Raw genomic sequence first — 14,104 nt, 5'->3', positions numbered from 1 at the left:
TGACTGATTGCCTGCTCTTTGCTTATATTCTTCCAATTCTTTTAAATAATTTTTAATTCCAACATAAAGAATAGTACCTGTCAACATTTGATAAGTTTATCAAATGAACAAACAACTGAACAATCTAATATAATACATCCAAATTTATTCAGGGACAACTCTAGGCAAAAGTATTTTAGGTCCATGAAAAAAATCATTGGAAAAGACCTTCATGCTGGGAAAGACTGAAGGGAAAAGCGGAAGGGAGCAGCAGAGAATGAGATGGTTAGATGGCAGCACCAACTGAATGGACATGAATTTCAGCAAACTCCAGGAGATAGTAAAGGACAGAGGAGCCTGGCATGCTGCAGTCCATAGGGTCACAAAGAGTGGACGTGACTTAGAGACTGAAGAATGACAACAACCAGGCAAAAGGAAGTTCTATATCATACAACTTTTAAACTCACATTTAAAAAAAATGTATCAGTAGCAGCAATTACCACTTATCCAGTGATCATCAGATGTCAAGCACTATACTAACATCTTAATGTGCATTCTCTCATGGAGTTGAAATTTGCCTACCTATGGTTGAGCAACTGAACTGAACTGAACTGAACTGATGGTTTCAACACACTGGTCGTAATTCCACCCTACAGAAGCCATCTAGAGGTCTTGCTTTGTGACTGGCAGTATGCTATGTACTTTACATAGCCTGTGTTATTTAATATCTTCAATAAACGTATGAGGTAAATATCATCATCTCCATTCACTAATGAAAAAAGATCAGGAAGTTTAAATCACTAGCCCGAGAAGACAGTAATCAGTGTCTTGATTAAAACCAGATTGTTAATATAGAAGCTCATATACCTAATCACAGTGCAGTGCTGCATCCCATGACAAGGAGGACTTAGCACTCGCCTCGTGGAAGAATCCAACTAAACTGCAACTAAGGGATACAACACGCCTCTGCTCTAAGACCTCTCAGGTAGCAAAGTGAGGACGAGAAAGGCAGTGAGAGTTGTTCACTTTGCAACCCATAGACAGAGTGCCTGAAGAACTAGGGACAGAGGTTCATAACACTGGACAGGAGGCAGTGACCAAAACCATCCCAAAGAAAAAGAAATGTAAGAAGGCAAAATGTTTGTCTGAGGAGGACTTACAAATAGCTGAGAAAAGAAGAGAAGTGAAAAGCAAAAGAGAAAAGGAAAAACATACCCATCTGAATGTAAAGTTACAGAGAATAGCAAGGAGAGATAAGAAAGCCTTCTTAAGTGAAAAATGCAAAGAAAGAGAGGAAAACAAAAGAATGGGAAAGACTAGAGATCTTCAAGAAAATTAAAGATACCAAGGGCTCCCCTTGCAGCTCAGTTGGTAAAGAATCTACCGAAAATGCAAGAGACCTGGGTTCGATTCCTGGGTTGGGAAGATCCCCTGGAGAAGGAAATGGCAACCCACTCCAGTATTCTTGCCTGGAGAATCCCATGGACTGTAGCCTTCCAGGCTCCTCTATCCATGGGGTCACAAGAGTAGGACACAACTTAGTGACTAAACCACCACCACCAGAAATACCAAGGGAAATTTCGTGCAAAGATGGGCACACTAAAGGACAGAAACAGCAAGGACCTAACAGAAATGGAAGAGATTAAGAAGAGGTGAGAAGAATATACAGAAGAACTGTACAAAAAGATATTAATGACTGGGATAACCATGATGGTGTGATCACTCACCTAAACCAGATACCCTGGGGTGTGAAGTAAAAGGGCCTTAGGAAGCATCACTAGGAACAAAGCTAGTAGAGGTGATGGAATTCCAGTTGAGCTATTTCAGACCCTAAAGGATGATACTATTAAAATGCTGTACTCAATATGCCAGCAAATTTGGTAAAGCTCAGCAAATTTTGGAAAGCCTGGTAATGGCCATAGGACTGAATAACATCAGTTTTCATTCCAATCTCAAAAAAATACAATGCCAAAGAATGCTCAAACTACTGCACAATTGCACTCATCTCACATGCTAATAAAGTAATGCTCAAAATTCTCCAAGCCAGGCTTCAACAGTACATGCACTGTGAACTTCCAGATGTTCAAGCTGGATTTAGAACAGGCAGAAGAACCAGAGATCAAATTGCCAACATCTGTTGGATCATACAAAAAGCAAGCAAGTTCCAGGAAAACATCTACTTCTGTTTTATTGAAAGCCAAAGCCTTTGACTGTGTTCAGTTCAGTGCAGTTCGTTGCTCAGTAGTGTCCGACTCTTTGTGACACCATGAATCACAGCACGCCAGGCCTCCCTGTCCATCACTAACTCCCGGAGTTCACTCAGACTCACGTCCATCGAGTCCGTGATGCCATCCAGCCATCTCATCCTCTGTCTTCCCCTTCTCTTCCTGCCCCCAATCTCTCCCAGCATCAGAGTCTTTTCCAATGAGTCAACGCTTCGCATGAGGTGGCCAAAGTGCTGGAGCCTCAGCTTTAGCATCATTCCTTCCAAAGAAATCCCACGGCTGATCTCCTTCAGAATGGACTGGTTGGATCTCCTTGCAGTCCAAGGGACTCTCCAGAGTCTTCTCCAACACCACAGTTCAAAAGCATCAATTCTTCAGTGCTCAGCTTTCTTCACAGTCCAACTCTCATAACCATACATGACCACTGGAAAAGCCATAGACTTAAATAGATGGACCTTTGTTGGCAAAGTAATGTCTCTGCTTTTCAATGTGCTATCTAGGTTGGTCATAACTTTTTTTCCAAGGAGTAAGCATCTTTTAATTTCATGGCTACAGTCACCATCTGCAGTGATTTTGGAGCCCTGAAAAATAAAGTCTGACACTGTTTCCACTGTTTCCCCATCTATTTGCCATGAAGTGATGGGACCGGATGCCCATGATCTTCGTTCTCTGAATGTTGAGCTTGAAGCCAACTTTTTCACTCTCCTCTTTCACTTTCATCAAGAGGCTTTTTAGTTCCTCTTCACTTTCTGCCATAAGGGTGGTGTCATCTGCATATCTGAGGTTATTGATATTTCTCCTGGCAATCTTGATTCCAGCTTGTGCTCCTTCCAGCCCAGGATTTCTCATGATGTACTCTGCATAGAAGTTAAATAAGCAGGGTGACAATATACAGCCTTGACGTACTCCTTTTCCTATTTGGAACCAGTCTGTTGTTCCATGTCCAGTTCTAACTGTTGCTTCCTGACCTGTATATAGGTTTCTCAAGAGGCAGGTCAGGTGCTCTGGTATTACCATCTCTTTCAGAATTTTCCACACAACAACTGGGCTGGATGAAACACAAGCTGGAATCAAGACTGTCGGGAGAAATATCAGCTTCAGATATGGTGATGATACCACTCTTATGGCAGAAAGCAAAGAGGAACTAAATAACCTTTTGATGAAGGTGAAAGAGGAGAGTGAAAAAGCTGGCTTAAAATTGCACATTCAAAAAACTAAGATCATGGCATCCAGTCCCATCACTTCATGGCAAATAGATGGGGAGACAACAGAAACAGTGACAGAATTTATTTTGGGGGGGTCTAAAATCACTGCAGATGGTGACTGCAGCCATAAAATTAAAAGATGCTTATTCCTTGGAAGAAAAGCTATGACCAACCTAGACAGTATATTAAAAAACAGAAATGTTACTTTGTCAACAAAGGTCTGTCTAGTCAAAGCTATGGTTTTTCCAGTAGTCATGTATGGATGTGAGAGTCGGACTATAAAGAAAGCTGAGCACCAAAGAATTGATGCTTTTGAACTGTAGCATTGGAAAAGACTCTTGAGAGTCCCTTGGACTGCGAGGAGATCCAACCAGTCAATCCTAAAGGAAATCAATCTTGAATATTCATTGGAAGGACTGATGCTGAAGCTGAGACTCCAATACTTTGGCCACCTGATGCCAAGAATTGACTCCTTAGAAAAGACCCTGATGCTGGGAAAGATTGAGGGCAGGAGAAGAGGATGACAGAGGATGAGATGGCTGGATGGCATCACTGACTCTATGGACATGAGTTTGAGCAAGCTCTGGGTGTTGGTGATGGACAGGGAGGCCTGGAATGCTGCAGTCATGGGGTCTCAAAGAGTCAGACATGACTGAGCACCTGAACTGAACTGAACTGACTGGACAGTGAGGAGATCAGACCAGTCAATCCTAAAGGAAATCAACCCTGAATATTCATTGGAAGCACTGATGATAAAGCAGAAGCTCCAATACTTCGGCCACCTGATATGAAGACTCTACTCATTGGAAAAGACCTTGATACTGGGAAATACTGAGGGCAGGAGGAGAAGGGGTGACAGAAGGTGAGATAGTTGGAAGGCATCACTGACTGAATGGACATGAGTTTGAAGAAACTCCTGGAGTTGGTGAAGAACAGGGGAGCCTGGTTTGCTGAAGTCCATGGGGTTGCAAAGAGTCAGACATGACTTAGTGGCAGAACAACAAGCAGGCCTGTATTTGCTGTCTAAAGGCTCTAATTCACTCTTTGCCAGAGCAGCCCCACCCTTAGGACTCACCATCCTGTAGGAGGTGATGGCAAATAAGCCTGCCTTGAGCTGGACCAGAGAATCCTGCCACACAATGATGCATGCAAACATACCAAGTCCTACAGTCCTAACAAGGCCCAGAGAGAGGAGCCTGGCTCTCCTTCTACCTTGAAGCATTGAAGACAATCCACATTTGCATCTAAAAGATCCTTTCACTTCTCTGGAACTCTAGCTATACTTTACTGTTACATAGGAGCAGCAGTTCACAAATACATAAGACCAGCAGGTCCTGGTCCCAGGACCCCTTTACACTCCCTGAAATCCTTGAAGATCCCAAAGAGCTTGGTTTATGTAGGTTCTATCTATCTATTTCACTGAATTAGAAATTCAAATTGGGAACTAAAAAAAAAAATCATTTATTGTAACACAACCCAACAATAAGCCCATGAACAAAAATAACATATTTTTATGAAAAGTAACTGTGTTTCCCAAACTGCACACACACAAAACCACTGGGAAGCACAGGATTGTTTTGCTTTTTTGCAAAGCTCTTTAATGTCTGACTTAATAGAAGATAGTTGGATTCTTATATATGCTTCTGTATTCAGTCTGTTGCAATACATAAGTCATATTGCCTCTAGAAAACTCAACTGTACACTCATGAGGGAATGAGTGAAAAAGGCAAATAATGAAAATAGTTTTGACTCTGCACGTCAAAGTGTCCCTAGACTATACTCTGAGAATTTCTGCCCTAAGCCAATCACATAACACACTGCACTTTCCTGCGGTGTGTGCCATCTCTCTGAGCTTCTAGCCAGGCCTATATTTTTTTCTTTTTTCATTTATTTTACTAAGGCATAGCTGATTTACAATGGTGTGCTAATTTCTGCGGTATAGTAAAGTGATTTAGTTATATACATACAGACATTCTTTTTCATATTCTGTTCCATTATGGTTTATCACAGGATATCAAATATGGATCCCTATGCTATACTGTAGGACCCTGTTGCTTATTCGTTCTGTATATAATAGTTTGCATTTGCTAATCCCGAATTCCTAACCCATCCCTCTTGACAACCACAAGTCTGTCGTCTACGTGTGTGAGTCTGTCTCTGTTTCATTTGTGTCATATTTTAGATTCCACCTGTAAGTGATACCACACGGTATGTTTTTCCCTTTCTGACTTCACCTAGGGTAATAATCTGTAGAATCATCCTGTTCCTGAAAATTGCATTTCATTCTTTTTTATGGCGGAGCAGCAGTCCACTGTGTGTTGTTGTTGTTCAGTCAACCAGTTGTGTCTGACTCTGCAATGCCATGGACTGCAGCACGGCAGGCCTCTCTGCCCCTCACCATCTCCCAAAGTATGCCCAAGTTCATGTCCAATGGATGTGTGTGTGTATATATATACAAATACACACGCACCCCTCATCTTCTTTATCCATTCATCTGTCGATGGACATTTAAGTTGTTTGCCTATCTTGACTATTATGCATAGTGCTGCTGTGAACAGAAGAGTGCATGCATCATTTTGAGTTATAGTTTTCTCTGGAGATACATGGTCAAGCCCATCATGACTGTTACCTTCCTAAGACTCAGGCTCTGATTCTGCATTCCTCTACCCACAGGTTGGGAAAATTCTCCACCTTCTTTGAATTCTAAAAGTGCTTTGTTTCTACCTTTCATACACATCAGTTGGTAGTTTGTAAGGGAGTCATCCAGCCTCATTTTATGCAACAATGTAAATCAACCACATTAAAAAAAATTCCCATTGCTCATAGGTTACACTTTTAACTGGTTATCAGGCTCTCAAAGTCCTTGGTGATCTGGGTCTTCCTCAACTCTCCACCCCATTTCACAGCATTCTCCCCACCCTGCCTTTGCTCACCATGCTTCAGACACAGTGGCCTCCTATCTTATTCCTAGGACCTGCCAACCTCTCCCCCACCTCTGGAATGCTCTCCTGATACTCCTTAGAAGGCTGACTCACTCTCAGCCTTCAACTCTCAATGCAAATGTCTTCAAAGAGGAGCTCAGTGACCACCCTGTTCAACATGGCCTCACTGAAACCTTCTCGCTCATCACTCTATTTCTTTCATGTGACTTCTGATGAGTCATAATTATTTATTTGTGGAGTTTTTATATGTCTTCCTTATAACCTCCATGAGGCAGAAATTTTGTAGGGTGATTTTCACCACTGTGTGACACTACACATGGCACTCAGCACTTGTAGGTACTCAATAAATACGAAGTAGGTGCTGAATAAATAAATTATTGGTCCAAGATTTGGTAAATGGTATAAGTGGGCTTCCCAGGTGGCGCTAGTAAAGAAGCTGCCTGCCAATGCAGGTGGCATGTAAGAGACACGAGTTTGATCCCTAGGTCAGGAAGATCCCCTGAAGGAGGGCATGGCAACCCACTCAGTATTCTTGCCAGAGCACCCCATTGAGAGAGGAGACTGGTGGGCTACTGTCCATGGGATCACACAGAATCAGACACGACTGAAGCGACTTAGCACATACGCACATAAGGTAAGTGCCCTTACCTACTACAGTATCAGAAAAGGGAAAGGACAGTGACCCCACTGAAGCCTGAGGGTGAAATACGTAATCTCATTGTCAGGATTCCACCTGGCAGTTTCCACAGCTCACACTCAATGATCTTTCTCGAGTGTAAACTAGTCCCTTATGCTCTCTTCCAGTCTTTCCCGGTTGATTCTCTTCAAGTATTAATGGTTATCACTATCTCCTCAGTCTACCCTCTCCTTAATTCTTTGCTGCTTCTCCAGCTTTTCCTACTAGGGAAAAAAAAAAAAAAAGTCTTTCTCCATGAGTGCTAATTGCTACAAGGACACATGCAGGAATTAGCAAAACTTGTAAGAATTCTGAAATCGTACAGAGATTTTTAATTATGGTCCTTGGTTCATAACTTCTCACTCTGTTAAGAGGGAGTTTCATGGGGCTCCTGTCTGCCCTGAGAAATGGACTCACCAAACTTCTTTCCAAAACAACTTCACATCTTAGCCTGATAAGGTCATCCTTGTCTCAAATAGACACCTTGTATCTCAAGGGTTTTTTGCACAGTGGCATCCCCAGTTCTCTGGGGTCTGCCATCCTCTCTTCCACTACCTGTGGCTTATGGCTGGTAGGCAAAGACGGCTCTTACAATTGGTCGAAGGCAACCACTGATGTATCAGCAACCAGCTAACATATCAAAATAATCATCTTCTGTGCCCTTTTTGGCCAGAATGCCAGTGTGTGCCCTCTCCCAGGCACTTCACAAATCCTTGCCAGTGAATTGATTGAACTGTAGAGAGCTATGCTCAGTTGGTCTTTACGGTTATAATACTTTCAAAGCTTGTAAACATGCTTGAGATTAGAGTACAGTGGGTGATGTTATATGCATGCAGACTGGGAGAAACAGCTTCTAGCCATTTAAAATGTTTAGCTCATCCTAAAGAAATTCCATTCCACTGCCTCTTACCATGAAAGTGCCAGCACGCTGGAAGGTGGGAGAGAATTATCTACCCATGTCCACTGTCAGTATCCCATCTTGAACTTCTTTATTGTCATTGTTTGGCTGTGAGCCGTTTGGCAAGCTGTTTTGAAAGGCTCCAGGTTGTTAAATTCAAGAAACTCATGTAAGAAGCCGAGAGAAGAATAATCACAGCAACAATAAAACACAGGCTCATCCTGGCATGGTACGTTCCCTCTCCTGTTCCATCCCTCTCCGCTAGACATTATCCCCTGCCTCAAGCAAGCAGATCTGCACTTCACTAATGGAACCCGGTATGCTATGCCTGCAGGGCCCCTAGTGGTATTGCTCAAGGACTGTCTGGGCCAGGCCAAGACAGCTGAACTAGATGCTTAAGGAGCAGAGAGACAGTGGTCAGCCCACACGTGGGAAGAGGCAGCACATAAAGCCTTAGGGTTTTCAGGATCCTTCTACATTCATTGCATTAAGTGATTCTTACAGGAAACCTGCAAGGATATCTCTCCTTAAAAAGAGCATGAAGCCAATTGAGAAAGGTTCAGTGATTTGCCCGAGATCACAGAGCAAACAGATACAAAGCACCAGTTCTCAAGCCTAAGGATGCTGACTTCTGATGCAAGCCTTTCACATTAATAATAATCAACCCTGTTTGCAACATGTGTGACAGCCAAAAGTTAATATACCTGTTATACATAGATGTCTGCCCAATACCTGACCCTAAATTTCACCTTTCAGAGGGAATCTCAGTTTTGTTCAGGGCAACAACAAGCCCAGTCATGGAAGACAAATAATTGATTCAAGCCAGTGGTTCTCAAAACTGAGAGTATCAGAATTACCCAGAGACTTTGTTAAAACACAGATCTCCTACTGAACATATCCTTTGCAAATGTTTTCTCCCGTTCAGTGGATTTTCTTTTCATCTTGTTGATGGCTTCCTTTGCTGTGCATAAGCTTTTAAGTTTAATTAGGTCCAATTCATTTATTTATTATTTTATTTGCCTCTGAGAAGACAAATCTAAAATAATATTGGTGCTTAGCTCAGTCATGTCCGACTCTTTGCAACCCCATGGACTGTAGCCTGCCAGGCTTCTCTGTCCGTGGGATCCTCCAGGCAACAATATTGGAGTGGGTTGTCATGCCCTCCTCCCAGGGATCTTCCCAACCAAAGGATCAGCCTCAGCGTCTCCTGCACTGCAGGCAGTTTCTTTACCACTGAGCCAATAGGGAAGCCTACACAAAAATATTTCTATGACTTAAAGAGTACCTTGTCTATGTTCCCTTCTAGGAGTTTTATAATTTCCAGTTTTACATTTAAGCCTTTAGTCCATTTTGAGTTTCTTTTTGTATATGATGTGAGACAGGATCTAAAAAGGGGTTAATATCCAAAATATACAATCAGCTTATACAACTCAGTATCAGAAAAACAAACAACCCAAATTAAAAACAGGCAGAAGACCTAATAGACATTTTTCCAAAGAAGATACACTGTTGGCTAACATGCACATGAAAAAATGCTCAATGTTGCTAACCATCAAAGTGAAAATAAAATGTCATCTCATACTTTTAAGGATGGCTGTCATGAAAGAGACCATAAATAACAGATATTGGGTTGGATGTGGAGAAAAGGAAATCTCATACACTGTTGGTGGGAATGCAAACTGGTACAGTCACTATGGAAAACAGTATGGATATTCCTCAAAAATCTAAACAGAGAACTACCATCTGACCCAGCACTTCCACTCCTGGGTATATATCTGAAGGAAATGAAAACACTAACTCAAAAAGATGCAAGCATCACAATGTTTATTATACCACTATTTAAAACAGCCAAGACATGGAAGCAATCAAAATGTTCATCAACAGGTGAATGGATAAAGAAGTTGTGGTAGAAATAACACACTCACACATGGACTCTTACTCAGTCACATAAAAGAGTGAAATGTTGCCATTTGCAACAACACAAGTATACCTAGAGGGCATTATGATCACTGCAGTAAGTCAGACGCAGAAAGACAAATCTGCTACGTTACCACTTATATGTGGAATCTAAAAAAATCAAACAAATGACTGAATATAACAAAACAGAAACAGACTCACAGAGAGAACAAAGTAGTGATCACCAGCGGAGGGGGAATGAGGAGGGGCAAGATAGGGGTTCAGACCACTATATAAAACAAGCAACAAACTACTGTATAAAATAAATAAGCACAAGGTATATTGTATATCACAGAGAAATATAGCCAGTATTGTATAAATAACTTTAAATGGAGTACCCTCTATAAAAATATTGAAACACCATATTGTACGCCTGAAACTAATGTGATACTATAAATCAACCATACTTCAATCACACACACACACACACACACACACACACATCACTGTCCCTACTCTTCAGGGTTCTGATTCAATACGTCTGCTGCTGCTGCCAAGTCGCTTCAGCCGTATCCGACTGTGTGTGACCCCATAGACGGCAGCCCACCAGGCCCCCCCCCCGTCCCTGGGATTCTCCAGGCAAGAACACTGGAGTGGGTTGCCATTTCCTTCTCCAGTGCATGAAAGTGAAAAGTGAAAGTGATGTCGCTCAGTCGTGTCCGACTCTTAGCGACCCCATGGACTGCAGCCTACCAGGCTCCTCCATCCATGGGATTTTCCAGGCAAGAGCACTGGAGTGGGGTGCCATTGTCTGGGGTGGGGCCTAAGAATTTGCATGCCTATCAAGCTCCCAAGTCATGATGATGCTATTGGTCTGAAGGGCTCTCTTAGAGAATCACTTGGACAATATAATCATGGCAGTCCTGACCTCCAGCTCCCTGGTAGCCATGTATGGTTGTGGATACAAGCAGTTCTGTCAGTAAGGTAGTAGGAGATGTTTGCTGGGAACTTCCAGGAACGTTGTGAACACTGTGCTTTCTTAGCAAAAAGGAAGAGTATGGTTAGTGCCACCTTATCCCTTTTCCTGCTTTGGGCAGATAGGTGATGCCTGGAACTGTAGCAAGCATCCTATGTCCATTAGGAAGCAAGACAGCACTGTGGGGTTGCAGGAAGGAGAGGTTGCAAAAAAGAAGAGTCTAGGTCACTCATGACATATGTGAACCCTGGACCAACTACCTCCAAATCTCTTTCTGTTTAGGAAGTTAGACAACCAAACATCATTAGATCAAGGATCAGGTACATTGTTATTTATAACTAAAAGCAATCATGACCTATACAAAAAGTTTCTGCAAAACAATTTTTTAATCAGACAGTGGAAATTGGTGCCTCCCAGTCTGCAAAGGGCTCTTCACATCCATCAGGACATTCAGTCAGTCCCAGAGTAACCACGATGTTGGCATAAAACAATTTTCTGTTTTCTGGGAGGGATGCCTTACTTTAAAAGTTTTCAGTCCACTGCCAAAAATAAACTACACTTTGAAAAACGCTATGCCTGATGATATACAGTTCAGAGGGTTGCAAAGAGTCAGACATGACTGTAGCAGCTTAGCACACACGCATACTATGTGCTAGAAAACCTGTTGTCTACAATTAATACTGAATGAAAGATGGAGGCCAGAAGCGAGGAAAACTGCCTAGAGATAGAGGCTTAGTTTCAAACTTGTCGTTATAGACCTACCCTGCCTGATACACAGCAATTGCCTCTAAAGACTGGATTCATTAAGCAAAACAAAACTTGACCTTCTATACATATGTTGCCAGATTAAAGAAATGACCTATCACTAAGTATTCCAGAATGTGTCCCAAAGGGCAAAGGATCCATTAAATGCTTCTCCTAGAAGTACAAAACACGTGCTGATGTTGTAGTCCTTGAAGTCCTACAGTAGAAGAATCCATTGTGTTCCATTTAATGCAAACTTTCCCAAACTTACTTGGCCCACATTTTCCACCATGATATCTACCACTCTTTCAAAACACTTTGAGGAATGCTGACTTAATAAAATAGTAATCAAAAATGACTCTGCCTGTGGCATGAGTAACACAGTAGAAAAACTATTAAATACAGCAGCTGATCTGTTGGGCTTCAAAACCCCAGTTCTGTCATATACAGCCATGGATTCTAAAATGTAATTTTTCCCCACATTTATCATTTTGGAAAGTCATCTCTTAGTGTAACTGGCAGTATTTCTTTTTCTCAGCGTAAATAAAATCATGGTGAATCTTACAATCAACGCCACCATTAGTTACTTATCAAACTGGTAAAGCATTGCATATGACTTTGAGCTAGTCAACCAGGGTGAGCCTCAGTTTCCTTGTTGGCAAAACTGGGATATTAAAGGCCTCATAGGGTGTATATGAAAATGAAATAATGTAGGAAACCTGGTCTCAATCTTCTCTAGGGAAGATCACCTAGAGAAGGGAATGACTACCCACTCCAGTATTCTTGCTTGGGAGCCTGGTGGGTCCATGGGATCACAAAAAGTCAGACATGATTGACTGAGTGATTAACACACCACAATGTAAGTGCTCAGTAAAATGCTAGTTATCCTGATAAAAATTTTAGAAACTCTGAAAATGCTCCCTGTTCCCCAAGTCCCTTCCTCACCTATCATTAGTTCTTTCTTTAACAATGAATATTTCCCCCAAGAGATGTTAAAATGCAAATCCTTCAGGGAGAGAGAACCACAGGCTGGCAGTCATGCTCAAGAATAAAGACTAATGAAAGATCCTCTTTTGCAGGCAGAGTTTGACAGAGAGAGCGGAAGGAGGTCCCAAGGCACAAAGATATGTGAAGGCAGGGAAAGAAACCGGCTCACATCTAGTGAGGGAAAAGAGCGGTGAGGGTGGAGGCATGTTCTGCACAGTTTTCCTCAGTGTTGAATCCCGATTTGTTTCCCCTGAGAGCCTCAGATTACTCTTTGCTTGGAAACCGAGCATCCCCCAGAGGCATCAGCCCTTCAGAGGGCATCAGGTGTCCATGAATAGCCTCCCAAATGTGAGAAACCAGAGACTGGGGAGGCTCCATGAAGGGGGGGCGGGTGGATGCAGAGACAAAAGATGGAGGTGACCAGAGGCCAGTTTTGTCTCTTCATTCTGCTGGATATTTAGGCTAAGAAGTCAGAAGCAGGGAATCATCTGAACACTGAAAATTCTTAAAACTTAAAAACTACTGTTGAAAACCCAGCACCAAACTGAAGAAATCTCTTCTCTCTTTCCTTTGACAAACATTTAATTGCAGGCCAGCATGTCCTTCATCAGAGAAGGCAATGGCACCCCACTCCAATACTCTTGCCTGGAAAATCCCATGGATGGAGGAGCCTGGTAGGCTGCAGTCCATGGGGTCGCTAAGAGTCGGACATGACTGAGCGACTTCACTTTGACTTTTCACTTTCATGCATTGGAGAAGGAAATGGCAACCCACTCCAGTATTCTTGCCTAGAGAATCCCAGGGATGGGGGAGCCCGGTGGGCTGCTGTCTATGGGGTCGCACAGAGTCGGACACGACTGAAGCGACTTAGCAGCAGCAGCAGCAGCAGCGTGTCCTTCATCGGGTTTCTCTGGTGGTGCAGTGGAATCTGCCTGCAATGCAGGAGACACAGGTTCGATCCCTGGGTCAGGAAGATCCCCTGGAGAAGGAAATGGCAGCCCACTCAAGTAGTCTTGCTGGGAAAATCTCATGGACAGAGGAATCTGGCGGGCTACAGTCCATGGGGTCACAAAGAATCAGACGCGACTGAGCACACACACATATACACATACATGCACACCTGCCCTTCATCAGCAGCATCCTTTAAATAAACAGGGTCATCTTTCTGATGGAGCCCTTTTTCTTTTCCTAAGGAATCTTCAAAAAATATAACTAAGGAGGAGCAGAGAAGAAATATTTAAAGGACCAAGGACAAGTCTCAGAGGCACAAGAGCTCTAAGAGGTCCCAGCCATTTGCTGACTGTTTGACCTTGGACAATTCACTTAACTTCACTGAGGTTCACCTGCAAGGCAAAGGCAATGTCTTTCACCTTGTCTACTGCATGAAGATGACATAAATATCAATTGAAATAATCAGGTGGAAGTGCGCAACAGAAAAATAAGTAACTGAAAGAGGCAAGACAAACTATTGAAGATTAAAATTTATATTTCCTTGGGCCTAATAATTCCATATTTTAGAATTCAAGCCTATAAAAATATAAGTATCTGTATGAAAGGAATTATGTATGCAGATGTT

Source organism: Ovis canadensis, chromosome 5, assembly GCF_042477335.2.
Source record: "Ovis canadensis isolate MfBH-ARS-UI-01 breed Bighorn chromosome 5, ARS-UI_OviCan_v2, whole genome shotgun sequence".
Lineage (NCBI taxonomy): Eukaryota > Metazoa > Chordata > Mammalia > Artiodactyla > Bovidae > Ovis > Ovis canadensis.
This window is presented reverse-complemented; position numbering follows the sequence as displayed.